This window comes from Anopheles stephensi, chromosome 2 (assembly GCF_013141755.1).
Source record: "Anopheles stephensi strain Indian chromosome 2, UCI_ANSTEP_V1.0, whole genome shotgun sequence".
Lineage (NCBI taxonomy): Eukaryota > Metazoa > Arthropoda > Insecta > Diptera > Culicidae > Anopheles > Anopheles stephensi.
In genome coordinates this window covers 83067019-83082241 of record NC_050202.1, presented here as the reverse complement: position 1 = coordinate 83082241, position 15223 = coordinate 83067019, and the positions used below count along the sequence as shown (strand labels likewise).

The window sequence follows — 15223 nt, the reverse complement described above, 5'->3', positions numbered from 1 at the left end:
TGAACACTTGTGGCATGAATTGTATTGAACGTTGCACTTTCAAGGGAAGTCTTGTCATTGATTAACATTACAAAGTGAATTCTGATACGAATATAACATTTGAATGATTTCACAAAATACAGAAGGAAAGCAATAAATATGCACAAGTTTTTTTTTAATTTGGCAAGCGTGTGAATAAAATAATTTTAATTTAAAACCCAGAAAAATGAAGCAATTTAAATCGTTTTAAATAATTTCTTTTCAGTTCAATTTTCTACCTAAATCCTTGCTTAAGAAGACTCTTTATTGACAATGTTTAAGTTACTCAGCTTGAATTTAATTTAATTTAAACGAATTATGTTCAAAATAATGTCACCTTTCCTCGAGCTTTTAATTAAAATTACGATACGGCGCAAATGGCGTACAATTTTTCTGCCATTTTATTAAAAATACTTGAATGCTGATTTTTTGTACCAAAGTGCCTATGTGAACTTACATTTAATTAACGTATAATTTAGATATATATATTTTTATGATGTTAAATAAAAATGTATTAAATTTCACCCAGCCCGGTGATAAACCGTCCGACACCGCTCGTCACACGGCAGGCAGAATCGGAGTTCAAATCCCATCTGGACCGTTCTCCCGTAATGTGCACTGTCTATGAAAAAAAAAGTTTAGTAAGCCAGAAATCACAGACATAACCCAAAAGATCGTTACGTCAAAAGAGAGAGGGAGAGAGAGAGAGAAAGAGAGAGAGAGATAGATTTGCATTTTTATATTAGGTATCAAAACTGTGTCCATCTGTGCATACATTTAATTTAAAAATTCACCTTATAATATAAATTTAAAAAAATCAATCGAAGTGACGGTCCTCCATAACGCAAACCCTACATGCCATAATAAGAGCCTTATCATATTTCATATCAGTAACGATTCCATTGAATTTTTTTTGAAATGAAAATGTAGCACAATTCCACGTTTTTAATTACATACAAAAAATACAGCGCACAGCCATTGAAATGAGCTGGTACACGGTAAATCTCCTGTACTTACACAAGATTAGAGCTCTTATACCGATATATTATTCATTATTATTGTAACGCATTGCTTAAAAAAGAATACAACATATAAAAAAGGAAAGTATTTCTGTTGAACGTCCATAATGAATGGTGCATTGCATTCATTATTAAATTTTCCATTCACGCTACCCGTAAACATCATCTGGTGGAATGAATTTCCGGCGAAAAAAATAATAATTCCATGTAATACAATACAGGTTTCGCGTGCGTAATGTCTAGCGGAGAGCTCACTGTCGCCAGCCCACCGTGCCTCTGACTACCAGCCTCAACACGCAAACACACACACACACACACCTGGCATTGTGGTCCGTTTCGTTTCGTTCAATTCATACGCCGCCGTACACAATACGATTGAAATTGTGCTGAGAATAAATTAAAGTTGTCCCCCCAAAAAAAAGGGCGCAATACTACATCCTGAGCCCAAAACTCGTGAATGCGCTCGCTCCATGATGGTCCCGGGCCTGTATAAAGGAATCCTTACGCGAAGGAAGCTGTACAGCACGCCACTGTGTACCGAGGGAAAACAGTGGTCTCGGGAGGAACCGAGCAAAAAAAAAATCTGAAGACGACGGCCACAGATCGATGAGACGCACCACCGCCGACGTTGTGGTGTTGGTGGCATACAAGCACAAGGAATCCCTCCCGGGGGTTAGACGTTTCTTTTTGAGTGGAATTTTGTGTCAACGGTGAGTGTCCCACTGCGTGTGTAAGAGTATGTGTGTGTGTGTGTGGCTGCGTTCGACGTGTACGGCCGTTTTGACAGCTTCCGGGGCCATCCGTCCGTCGTATCGCCCGTCTCATCTCAATCATCTCTAGAGAAATCGAGAAATCGACCACGCTTTTCCCCGGTGTAAAGAGCGAGAGAGAGAGAGAGATAGACGCACACAGGTTTGTTGCCATTTTTTTTCCTGCTCCACATTGTGCTACCGTCATTGTTACACGGCTGGTACACGGCAGGCAAGTGCATCCTTCCGAGGCCTTCTTTCTTTTCGACGCTGACGACGACTTTCGAGGCTTCCGGCCGTCTCACCGACAGCAGCGTTCACAGTCGACCGGGCACACTGCGACCGGAAGCGTGTAGGACCGGAAAGTGGTGCCACATCAGAAAGTAAAGTACACTCGGCGGTTGGCCCCAGCTCGTGCCATCTCGTGAGGTTTCCTTCTTACCCACCGTGCGCTAGAAATAATGTAGCCAGCCTTTTCGCGTCTCACTCACCTTTGTCCCAGCTCTTTCCCTGGCTCCTTCAGAAAGTTGCGTAGATTTTTCTCTCTTTTGACAGTTCCATGGAGGGAGATGAAGTGCAATCGGGGAGGGTAAAAAAAACTCAAAACTTATCCACCCACCCGCGTCTGTGTGAGCCTTCTGGCACAGGCTTTGCCATCAAGTTTGTTACGCTACTTTTGGCGCAGTTTCTGCAAACAAAACTTTATTCCCTGCACACTGTTTTTTCGGAGGCTCGATTCCATGAGCCCTAGCTGACCAGGAGTGCAAAAACAAAGAGGCAAAGAAGGAAAAACCTAATCCCTTGCTGGGAAGCTGTGCGATTTCTTTGGCACAAAAGAGTCCAACCTACCAAAGCTAAGTAGCGCATACTTCAGTGGTCAAATTTTATGGTTCAGCGGACGGCCGCTGGTTCTGTATTCAATGTTTTCTGGTCTGTTTCCGCTTTTCTTTGCCCTCACTATAAAAAAAGAAAAAATCATAATATTTCAGGTTTTTTTTTGTAACTTACACTAAGAACGGGCTCAATAGTAAACTAGGTAGTTAAGAACAATCAGAACCGATTCATGTTTTCGATCGATTCGAATGCGTTAGAGACATTTATTTAGAAGCATTTAATCATAGTAGGCTGGTTTAAAAAATTTACAAAACATGATGCACAATCGAGGTTGGAACCCTCATCGAACGGTGTGGGTCATTCGTGTTTTACTAACCTCACTATTTTGATTGCTAGCGGATTTCAGGAATAAAATGGTATATAAGGGGAAACAGGACCCCAAAGTAAAAATTGTATTGATCTGTTTTGTAAACTAAAAGACAGCATAGAAGCAAACATACGGTGCCAATTCATCGGTAAACGAGTATTTACATACGAGTATTTAATCGGATTTTATTCCATACGGCAACGATCGTTCCAGCCTGTAAATAGTATATTCACCGCAAAACCCTCAACGTGTAAACGATTTTCGAAATTGTTTACCGTTTGACGGGAAAATGAACACAAATAAACATAAATGAACATCATTGTCAATAGTATCGAACGTTCTCCGGACGATCGAATTTCACCATAACTCACCATGCCGGCTAGTGTGGAAAGTGTTTGCGAAAGCACTTTTCGTTTGTCATTTACTTTAAGATTTATTGTTATTGTTCGGGTAGGAAAATTCTTTGTAATCCCATCAAACAAAATTGTGGGCTAAACTCTGTATCTATTAACGCTGCTTCTGTGCACGAAAGCACAATAAAGAGGAAATTTATGTGAGTCACCATTAATCTGTGCACCAAAACAAACAACATTAATTGAATACCACAGACGGCAAACATTCACCATACAAAGCGGTACAATGTGTCCCATTTGAGCGATACATTTTCCAGCTCGGTTTTAATTGAGGTTATGCTTGAATCAAAAATTGAAGGAACACCTATTTGCTACCGACTTCATTGACACAAATCGTAAGATCAAAGCTCGACTGTAGGTAAAGCTCCAATTCAATGTACGCTACCTTTTTCCACTCAATAAACATGCTTTTTAAATGAAAATCGTTGGTGAAAGTCATCCTTTAATCCGCGCGAGCATTCCTTAAAATAGGTTTTCCACCCAGACCGGGCTTTTGCGTTGAGCGGTGCTAAATTCAATACCGCAACCGAACCAACATCTTAATTTCCCGGAAACCTACCGTCCCATTAAACATGTCTTTATGATTTATTGCTTCATCCAAACTCGACGTCGTCGTGTGCGCTGGGATTTTCATAGGACTGTTTCGATCTAAAACCTCAAACACGGACCAAAAATTTCCATTTTTGAACGAAGGATCACGGCCGTGGCTGAGGATGAAAAACACTTTACTTCAACGAGCCGTGCGGCACCGATCAATACCCCGGACCGGGCTGATAATTCTCTCCCGAACGATACATACCAGTGCCTTTTCCATCCCGCAGCTGCACCGCGGGAACCGTGCGGGAAAAGTTAACATTTTCCACCACGTATGGCGTCTTTGGCGGCTTTGGATGGTTTTTGGCATTTTACGGTTCATCTGCCTGCCAACGACCGTGAACGGGAAAGCTAATCAATTAAGCACTTTCGTCACATTTCCACATCATCATCATCATCATCATCATCGTTATTCCAGCGCTTGCTGTTACCGCTATTTGTTCTGATCTGTGAAGCTTGTGTTTCGTTACACATTTGCCACCGTACGGGTATCTAATTGCTTACCTTGTGGTAAGGGTTTTTGGTGGAACGTTTCGGAAACTAATTCCACTTTTGTGCGTTTCGAATTGCAAATTAAATGACGAATGAGAGAGGGGGGTGGAAAAAAGGTGCCGAGATGAATATCTTTTGTTAATATTGACACTATTGTTTGCCTTTGCCACGTGGCAGCTGGGGGTGAATAGTTTCGATTGATAGGAAGAAATGGCTGTTCCATTCCTCATCGTTTCCCTGAGAGCGAGAGAGAGTGAGAGAGTGAGATGGCAGCCAGCGAGAATGTAGTATTTGCCTTGGGGAAAAATAATATTGGTCACCGAACAAATAGACAGTCTTGCGCTTCCTTCCTTCTTGCCTGTGCCGCCGCCGGCTATCGTCTGTTCCCTTTTTTATCTGGATGCCGGTTGAATATGTGAAAGCATTCCTGTCCGGGGGAAAATGCAGCCAAATTCCAGCCGCTGTGTGTTTGGGGTATGTGCGGCGAAAATGCTACACATTCCTCGTCCTAATCGAACACATTCTGTCCAGTCATGTCATGCCTTTTTCGGTCTTACCGGAGGTGAATGAACAAGATATGAAAAAATACGTGTGTATTCCTCCCTCTTATTTGACGTATCAATCGATTTGTTACAGGAATTAGTGGAATAAATATGGACTTTGGATTAATAAACCACCCTTACCTGAACCAGTGAAGCTCCTAGAAAAGTTCTGCCCATTGGTACAAAACCAAGATTTGAACCACCGCCGGCCGTTATTGCTTAGCATCGTCTTACCAATTATGCTAATCGATCAATCCAACTTCCAAGCACAGAGTAGCGTATAAGTTGCACATCTTAATCATAATAATAATCCAACAAATCAAACAAAAATAGAAATAGCTTTAAATCAACACACTTCCCATCATTAATCGCTTTAAAGCAAACAGAGGAAAAGCTGCCCCCCCAACACCAACTCTGCCACCAGCTGTGTTGCTCTAAAATAAACTTTCCTTTTTGCTTGCGTGCGTCCATACTCCCGTGTGCCGGCTGCTGCTGCTGCTGCTTTCACACATTCATTCATCTCCATTTAATTACATTTCCTTAAGAAAACTCTCCTCGAACTTCCCGCCCAATGCCCGTCCGATCGGAAAATGCAATCCATTGGCGCTCGAATCGGGAGCTATCGAAAAGAAACTTTATCCTTTCCCAGCTTCCAGCCATCATCATCCGCTTTTGCCGATACGGTGATGTTGCTTGCCGTGGCGTATGGAAGTCGATTTGCATTTCCATTCTGTGTTCACAATCGCAACCCGAACGTGCCCGCCAGGGGAGTGTGTTTAGGGGAGGGTGGTGTACCTAACGGGGGGGTGTAGCTTTTGCCAACTTTTCATCGGTAAAGTTTTCGTTCGATGTGTTTTCCGATGCGGCACAACACACACACACACTGTCGAGTGTCTTTCCGGCGCCGGCCGACACCTGGCAGCAGCAGCTTCTAAGACGGTCATGCTTCACATGTTTCAGTGAAGAAAAGAGGCGCAAGTGCCATAAGCAAAAGACGCTGGTGGAAATCCATTTACCCGCACCCCTGCCCCCGCTTGGTGTACAAATTCGGAACGGATCGATTTGCCCGCCAGTGCCTCCTGGCAATTGTTTTTTTGCTGCCAAGAGTGTAGCACAAGATAAGACAAATGGCGTGAGCAGCGGGGAGCTGTGGAGCTGCGGAGTGTAAAAGGTTGTGTTGTGTGGCTCTATACACCCCGACCGACAGGTTCAATAATCAAATTTTGCCCGGTTTCCATTGAATGGTTTTCCCCACAGGGCGACAGCTCGAGCCACAACGCAACCGTACGCCAGTCAAACACGCCAGTTGCAGGTCAGAGTCGCCTGTGCTGCCGTGGAAGAAAAGCTCAACGATGCTGTCACCCGCGCGCGCCATTTCCCCTCAGTCACACACTCGCCGACGTTCGCCATCTTGTCGTCCGGGCAGAGAAAGTGTACCGACGATTGCTTTTCTTTTATTGGCGAGATCTTAAGATTTACTTTTGCTTTCAGGCGCACGTGAACACGATTGTGCCCTTTCGCCGTCCGTTTGTGAGCACGCACGCACGGAAGCTGAGCGTAGCCTGGCGCGTGTACGTCACCATTTCGTTTAGCGCTTTTTGGGAGCGAGTTTATCTGAGAGAACACTCTCTCTCCTCTCTGCTGACTGGAATTCATTCGCATCTCGGGAGAACGCGAAGACGGGTCCGCTTCTCTTCGTGGCGAGTGAACGCCGTGTTCATCCCATTCCCACAGGTTGCCATTCATCGCCACCGTCCACCGTCGTTCATTCGTGTGCGAATAGTCTGACGAGGCTGAAGTAGGTCTAGCGCGCGCGAGTGTTGCCGCATCAAACACTTCAGTCACTTTTGTGGAAGTACATAAACGGTTTGCGTGTGATGGCTGCACGGGACGAGCCAAGAACCGTTTCCGTTTCAAACTGATTTTATCTCTGTTGAGATGCCATTTCCGTCGTTCGCGTCGTGAGTGTTTAGTGCGACAAGCAACACGAGCAGAGAATAGAAACAGGTGGAATAGAATTTTTTTCAAAGGTTCCTGTGAACGTCGTCGTCCTTGCTGTGACGTCAGTCGGTGGACGAACGTTTCCTGATCGATCGAGTAAGATTACTCGTCTTGTGGCATGGTGCTAGAATTCGGTGAACCTTTGAGCTTGAGTGCGCTGCTATCAAGTTAATCCGAAAGCCGAATTCCGCAGCCAAGTGAAGTGGTCGCGGGATCAAACGGGAAGGATTACACGATGTAACGAGATGCTCGATTCTTGATGAAAGAAGTTTTGCAAAGTTGTGGTCAAGAATTTAAGCGCTGAAAACGGATCAGTGATTCGGTGCGGAGTGTCAACTGTGGCTGTGTGAATCGGTGAGTGAAAGTGGTTTCCTTATGTGTCCCTACATTGTTGTGTCCCTCAATGTATGCAACAGGAAAGTGAGTGAAAGTCGGCCAGCTGTTTCTATCGATTTGGTTTTCTTTCCCAAAATCCTTTAAACGTGGTTTTCGTGTCACGACGAGGGTATTTATTTTTTATTTCGTCTGTCTACCGTCAGTAAAAAATCTGACCCTTGATTCCATTGGTCATCGCGGGTGAACGCGTGAGAAACCGTTGAGAAACCGTTGAGAACTGTCACCTACTTAAACGGAAAGGACCACAAAGGGACCACCATCCACACACACACACACAATTTATCCTCTCCAATCATCATAAACCGGTGATTCGTGTCAAATTAAAGTTGCTCTTCTTCTTTCCCTTGTCCTCCCCAACCATTCCCCCTCTACCCAGTGCCACGTATTTATCTTCGTTTAGGGATCGTTCGCCGGAAACAACACCGCGGGAACCTCTGATCAGTTTTTTTTCTGGGTAAATGAGATTCTGATTTACAACTCTCGGGAAAAATTCTCGCCCGTACGCTCGAGCTGCGCGCGCGTGTGTGTGTGTCTGTGAAGAAAACGATTTTACCAACTGCTGGACGGACGAGTGACCCGGAGCAAGGGAGCAGAGCGACCGTGAAGTGCGTGGCGTGCAAACCAAGAATATTGCTCACTAAAAGCGCTGGAACAACAGCGAACAGTCAAGCGTGATAAGATAACGTTCAAGAGGACAGGAAAAAGTACTCGGCCACGCGGCACGCCAGGTAAGCCGATTCCGTCGATCCTTTCCGCCATGTTTAATTAGGTTGCTTCCCGGGCGACGATCACTCGAGCAATTCAATTACGAAACGTAATTTGCGGTCCTAATGGAATAATTATTGACCGGCAAAACGATCACTAAAGGGTCCTGTGGTGTTTGTTGTTGCCGCTGTTAGACATTTTGTGATGTGGTTTTGGGGACAGGAAAAAAGGGAAAAGAAAATGAATCCTATATTCATTATCGCATTCGTTTCATGTGATGCTAGCTCGGGGGAACAAAAAAGGTTGCAGATTTTATCCACCAAAGCGAGGCGCTATTAAAGGAACATCTTTGTCCTTATGAGGTTCACAGGTATGTGAACGTACGCCATTAGCAGCATCGGGTCTCTCGGCCAACCATTTATGGCCACGTCCGCAACGATCAAATGGATTCCGGGAATCCGTAGCTTCTTGATGGGGATTTTGCTTTTCCCCACTCCAAAAACCGTTTCGCATTTTATCTTCTTTCAACGACAGCAAATTGAACGGCCATGTTTGAAACCACGCCACGCAGGCAGAGCAATAAAGAAAATCTTCTTTGCCAAAGCAAACCGATGGGGACAAATATCGTTAGGGAAGCGCGTCCTGCTGGAATCAGCATAAACACACACACAAACATGCCCACCGGAAGCATTAAAGGAGCACCCGGAGTGCTGTTTACCATTTCCTAATGCCATTTCCATTGATTAAACATGCACCGTCGTCTGTATCGTTTTTGCAATTCCAATCCTTGGTCGACGGTAACAACACTCAGGGCAGGGTGGAAACATTTATTTTTGTTTTTCCTCCAGCAATAACTATGATAAGCAATAACAGCCGGGCTGATCGCATTTGCGTCCGGGAGATGTAAAAATTATGCTAATTTATTTACACTGTTTGGTCTTGGTCTTGGTGTTGGCGCTAGCTTTTTCACAAATCAATCATCAGCTGTCCAACTGGCCTGTCCAACGGCTTCGATACTCAGCTTCGCGACAGACTCGACCCGACCTGAGATCACCAGCAACGGTGTGCATGCTAATCATCGGACGCGAATGTAAATGTGAGAAATCGTGAGAAAAAATCATCCACCCCGCTTGATTCGCCCGGCCCCACTGAACGGATGAATAACGTTGACGCAGTGCTGCTTCACCTGTAACCGATAGCTTCATCGTGCAAAAAACGTGCCATTGGTGTGGAGACCACATAAAAACCACACACACACACACCAGCACCGGTCAAAGTGTTGTTTCTATTTATCAGATAAAACCCACTCCACTGGTTGGGCGCGAGAAAAACCCCGATTGATCGTGAGTCGAGGTTGGGCCGGTGGTTGCAACATGACGATGGTTGATTGTTGAGAAAACACACACACTTCACATGACCGCCCGGTCGCGTTGGGCGAAACATCCACCAGCAAGGGAGAAAAGGTCAAACGGGACCACTTTCCGCCCCATTGGGAAAGAATAGCGGCGGATGCTACTTGGGCGGTACTTGGCTAATGTATTCCTAAAGCAGCGGACATACACGTAGAAAGTATGGGCGCACTCTCGGTGAGCATTATTTATGACGAAAGCGTGCGATCGATGGGTCGGAAGGGAAGAACGTGCCCGCCGAGTGGGAGTGAATAATCACGCCAGCATAATCGGGAGTGCGCGACCCGTCGTGCCGTGGTGACTAAGAAGCCAAGACGCGGGTTGCATTAATTGTGGGACAGTAGGTGCGGGATGGGTGCCATTATTCATATTCACGGCACTGTTAGAAATGCAATTGAATTAATCGTCGAATGGGTTTGACACCGATTCACCCGGAGCAATCGAGCAGAATTGGGACAGCAATCAAATGAAAGTGCGCATTGCAATTATTCGGATAGTTGGGTTTGTTTACTTGTGTTTCTTATTGAAAGTTAAGCGGTTCAGCTGACGGGCTGGCAGTAGAAGTGTCGGCGAGCCATAATTCCACTGCAAGGTCAGGCTTGGGTTCAATACCCGACGGGAATGGACTGCTATGAAGAGCGAAGAATAAGTCTTGCACTTAGCCACAACATGTTCTTCAGTTCTGGGCTGAGCTTTTCTGACGATTCTTGGAGCTGGATGGAGTCGGTAATACCGGTCACTCTAAACCTCTCTTGCCTTTAGGCTTACACGAAGTCACAAAATTTATAACCTATTGAAATTGGAATTGAAATGTCAACACAGGAAGCCTGTTCCATGATTGACCCAGAATCTAAGACGATGAGACCTCTTCGCAGCTACAAAGTCTATTGGTAGAATGAGCTTCCTTGAAGATATGGCCTTTTTTTCTACGACGCCTCTTAGGCGACTATATTAAGATCTTTTGAAAGATGAGGCTCGCTTCACTATAAAGTTTCTAAGCATCTGAAGCTTAACCAATATGTTCCCCTTCGACTACAAGACCTCTTAGTAGACAAAGTCCCTTGAACGATTGGACCTCTTTCATTAGGAGGACCTTAAGGCGACAGCCTCGATGACTATACGCGAGGTCCTTTGAACAACGGACCAAGAGGTCTCATGGAGCGAGTTCTAGACGACGAGTTCCGTTGGACGACAAATTCTATTAGATATTCGTCAGATTGTTTGAAAGATAAGGTCTCTTCAAGAGACTTAGAGAGACAACAGACTTCTTTTGAAAAAATCTTAGCTTTTATATTCGAGCAATTTATCGAAATAAAGTAAGAACATATAAAATAGACAAAAATTAGTACTAATCATGGCTCATTTGAGATGAATTTCGATCCACGACCTTCGATGCATAAGACCGAAAACCGAATCGCAAGCACTCAACTTAAGAAAATTCCTACATACAATAAGCATGTGCTTTTCCCAGCAACCAACGCTTATTATTCCCAGTAATTGAACCATCCAACCTTCACATCATCGTTCTAAAATGAAAATCCCTCTCCCTTTCCGCATGCTCTTTAATATCTCACATTCATAATTTATTGGATCAGCCGTTTGCATCAATCCGTGCGTCCGGTACCGAATTGCAAGCGAGCTCCGGTGTACGGTCGCGTCGACTTTCATCTCGGCATTCCTTCGAGGCATAAATCAACTTGCGTAGTTGACTCGGTTTATTAGTGCCTCGGCAATGCGCTAACCGGTAGCGAATGTAATTTCAAGCATGGTGAAAAGAAACCTCCCACGACCAAGGCAAGCCCAGCACCAGGGGGTGATTTATTTCTCCCCTTTCGTACACTCATGCTGGGTAAAATTTTAATCAATCCAAGGACTTTCTTCTGCCCCCGGGAAGCAAACCGCGCGGGTGGTAAAGATCTCGCCGGCGGCGGTGAGTTTTATGTGAAACAGATAACAGCACTTCACCTCAGGAAACCATAATCACAACCATGAGAGGCTAGGAAGAAGGGGGGCGGCTATCGAATTGTTTTGTCACTCTCGGGAAAGCAACCAGCGCCAACGCGGCAGACACAACCTCATGGCCCACCGGTGCCAAACAACAGCTACCGGGGCTCCTTCGAGCTTTCTTCCCCGGGATTCCATAAAAGTGTTGTCAGTGATTGGTCTGCCGGGTCGGGAGAAGGGACGGAACGGGAAGCAGTCACAGCATGACTTTCTTGCTGCGTTTGCTTTCTCGACTGGAGCCACCAGTCACGTCTCGGGGACTGTTTTGATCAGCGTTCCCTCCACCGAGAAAGCATGCACCAAATGCTGATAGCAGGCTAAAGATAGACGAACGAGAGAGCATCACTTAATTTGCTGCTAATAAAAATATGTTGATTAAAATAATTCTGTCGAAGCGTATATGCGAACCAGCTACGAAGAGAGAACGTGCTGCAAAAATTGTTTTCCCTTCGTTCGGGTTGTTTACCGAGACAAGTAAACTAACTGGCTTGCTTATTTTATTTTACTTACTGCTGGTCAGAAAATTCAGACCTAACAACTTTCGTGTCTTATGGTTTCCCATTCAATTACGCGCCCTAATTTGTAGCAAAACCATTTCAACCAAAAACCAAAAAGCGCTTCCCCAATCGATAAGCGTCCGAAGGCAAAGCATGGAAGCATTAAAATTACCCAAATTGAGCAAACAACAAACACGTTCCGCAGCAGTAAATGGAAAGCCCCTGCGAAAAAAAAACATGAAACAAAACAGAAAAAGAAGACGCTTAAAACACGAGTCAGACGACCAGCTCCAATTAGCTTACCGAGCCTCTCTCAAAACATGGCCGATCATAGCCGCAGAACTTTAAAAGGATGTCAAATTAACGTGTTCCCGGGTTTGGCGGGGGAGAAATTGTGCGTCCTGAATATACAATCAATGGCAACGGTTTTTGCGGATGGAAAGTGCGACGGGCGAATAATTGAAATCACCCGGAGGGGTAATTTGTCATACCAGAAAAAAACACTCCTGTCGTCCTATGCACGAGATTGTTTTTACAGTCAAGACAAGTGGCGTTTCGTTTTGTCACGTCGGGCCAGCGAAAGGCGTCGTCGTCTTGTGTTGATTTATGCCTTAAGGAATTGATTTTTGATTTAACGGATTTTTTAATTTAAGAGTCTGGAATGAAGCGACTACTGTAGTTGCTTAAACAACTGTTTTATGAACCCCAATTCGCTTTACTTCAACAACATCTGCCCAGTGAGCTGCAACTAACGAGACTCTGGGCCCGACGAGATTAATTCAGGTCATTTGTAATCCGTTACCTACTCGCTCCGAGGGACTTTGCATCTAAATTTGAAACCCTGTGCGCCACATCACCGAACAGTGTCTCATATGCATATGATTTCCCATTCATCAATAATCAAAATGTCGATTGAGCGTGCTCGTCATATCGTGCGTTCGCAAAAGCACCGAACGTCACCCAGGCGTCAATGACTCTGACAAACAGCGATCATAAATTATGCCCGATTAAGCCTCACATTTAATCTGATCCGCCCATGATCACGTCGCATGGCTAGCCGTGCCGGGAAACTGTATTATCGTATGTAGATACGCAATCAATGTCAGCGTCAACGGATTGAATGTGGGACACAACAAAGAAGCTCGATGATTCGATGGGCGGATTAACTCGGGTTCAATTTTTGTAATCCAAATTACGAGTACGACCATCGCTGAATGCGTTCAATCCAATGTTTACTTAATGCCCTTTCAATATCCTATTAGGATAGACACGCACACATACACACCACCACCATTTTTTGGATGTAAATAAACACATGTTGATGCGCCTGAATGGCTGCAGCGAGCTGAAAACCCGCTGATGCATCTTTAATACACCACTTATCGGGGATTTACAGCAGCAGTGTTGGATGGCCTTCCGAGACACGGCGTACGATTATGTGTGTTTAAGCGATGTTCGAAGTGCATCGACATCCCGAACCCAAACATCATCAACCATTCATTGATCAATAAATGCACTCAGCACCTTTCTGCCGAACCGCCATCAGCACCACCGACCGAGCTGCTGACCACACCGGTGACCGCCTTCATTTAATTGGAAAATGCATTCATCCGCCGTCCGTGTGTGCCGTTCGCCCCGGGTGCGACTTATTGAACTTATCGCCCTGGTGGCTGTGCATGATTATATGGACGACCCATCCGGGGTGGGCTGTAATTCCGGGAGTGGTAGTTTTACCCGTCCCGCCCTTCCACCCAACCCCCAGCACCTTGCTCACTGTGGTGGATGATTTAATGGATAAGGCAAATGGTGTCCATCAAATGCCAAACGTCAGTTCGATATTTAGTTTCGTGGCTGCGTTTTGATCCCCAGCACGGGAGCATCGAACGGTATGGGATAGATTTTCGGACAGCACAATCATACACCGGCCTTCCGGGTTCGTTCAGTTGATATTCCTGCAGGAGAAAGAAAAGGGAAATGAACATTAACATTTGATAACGAAAATAACTAGGTGCGCCTAGCGTTATGCTATTCGCCCGACAGCATTACTGCGCTAGGATCTTGTTAGCAGGTTGCGCCGGGTGTCCTTCAGAAATCCCATCCATTGGGGGCACATTTCCTACGACTATCGATCGGCCACACACTTTTGACCTGCGTCACGGAAGTGCTACTTACCTAGCCCTCTTTCCTTTTTCTTTCTTTGTTTGCTTCCGCTGCCCCGGATCAGTTGCGTTAACGTAACGGGCCCGGAATTGGGGACCGTCCGTCCGTGGGCTCACCGCCGCAAGTGCTTCCGTGAGTGAGTACGTGCTTGAAAGTGCCTTCTGTCCGCTGTTGAGCCCTGGTAGCCCGGAAAGTGTAGAACCAACCATTAGGATCTCCATCAAGAACACTCGATTGGGAAACTTTCATCCTTGTCGATCGTTTGAGCAGTTCCGCGGGAAGGGAGAAAGTGAGTCGGTCCTGGATGAGGAACGCCGGCCATCAAGAGGTCGCCGAATGGCGTCACGTGCAAGTGTTCAACGCAGGGAAATGTCGAAAGGAAAACAAATCAATATTACATCATTCAATTATATCGTACCATGGGTTTAGAGTTTCCCATCGGTAAGCAACATTTTCTAACCGGAATATTCACACACATTTGGAGTGGAAAAGTGGTTGCAAAAGTCTAATAAAATATTACTCGGAAAACAGGTACCTCATATGCTGATCAAATGGATTTCTTTGCATTTCCCCCGAAAACCTGATCCACAATTGAATGCGTTCTTGGAAGAATGGTAAGTGGTTTCCACATAAATTCCCCCATTTCTCCATGCGTGCGATACTACGCTTAGCATTTTTCTCCAAATTGGCAACAATCCAATCTCGATGGTCTCGCTGTGCCTGTCTCGTGTTCGCTCGCTCGTCTTATGGCTAACTTTTCCCATCGATCAACCGGACGGGCCTACCATGAAAATGAACACGAACCACGTGCATTTCGTGCGAAGCATTTCACTCATAACCTTACACCGTTGCGCCCCCGAACCGGGCCACTCCATTACGTTCCCGGTGGTATATTAAAAAAGTTCACGTCACTTGCTCGGTAAACGCAAAATGCTGCCGACGTTTGCGGCACGGGCAGCCTTCTCATTAGAAGCCTTTTGTTTCGGTTTCGCTATTGTTGTGCTGTCGAGTGAAATAGGCCAG

The 15223-nt window shown here is 45.4% G+C and overlaps 1 protein-coding gene across 4 annotated transcripts in view; it reads left to right on the top strand.

The window, feature by feature from the left end:
• Positions 1-6805: 6805 nt before the first annotated feature.
• The window catches only part of LOC118505712, a 39396-nt gene continuing 30978 nt past the window's right edge, over positions 6806-15223 (top strand). For 2 of the 4 annotated variants that reach the window (XM_036041889.1, XM_036041885.1), the window contains exons 1-2: positions 6807-7383; positions 7802-8153. The gene's annotated coding sequence lies outside the window, so the exon portion shown is untranslated. Of the gene's footprint in view, positions 7384-7801; positions 8154-15223 lie in introns of all 4 variants that reach the window. The other 2 variants (XM_036041887.1, XM_036041886.1) reach the window with 2 other exon arrangements.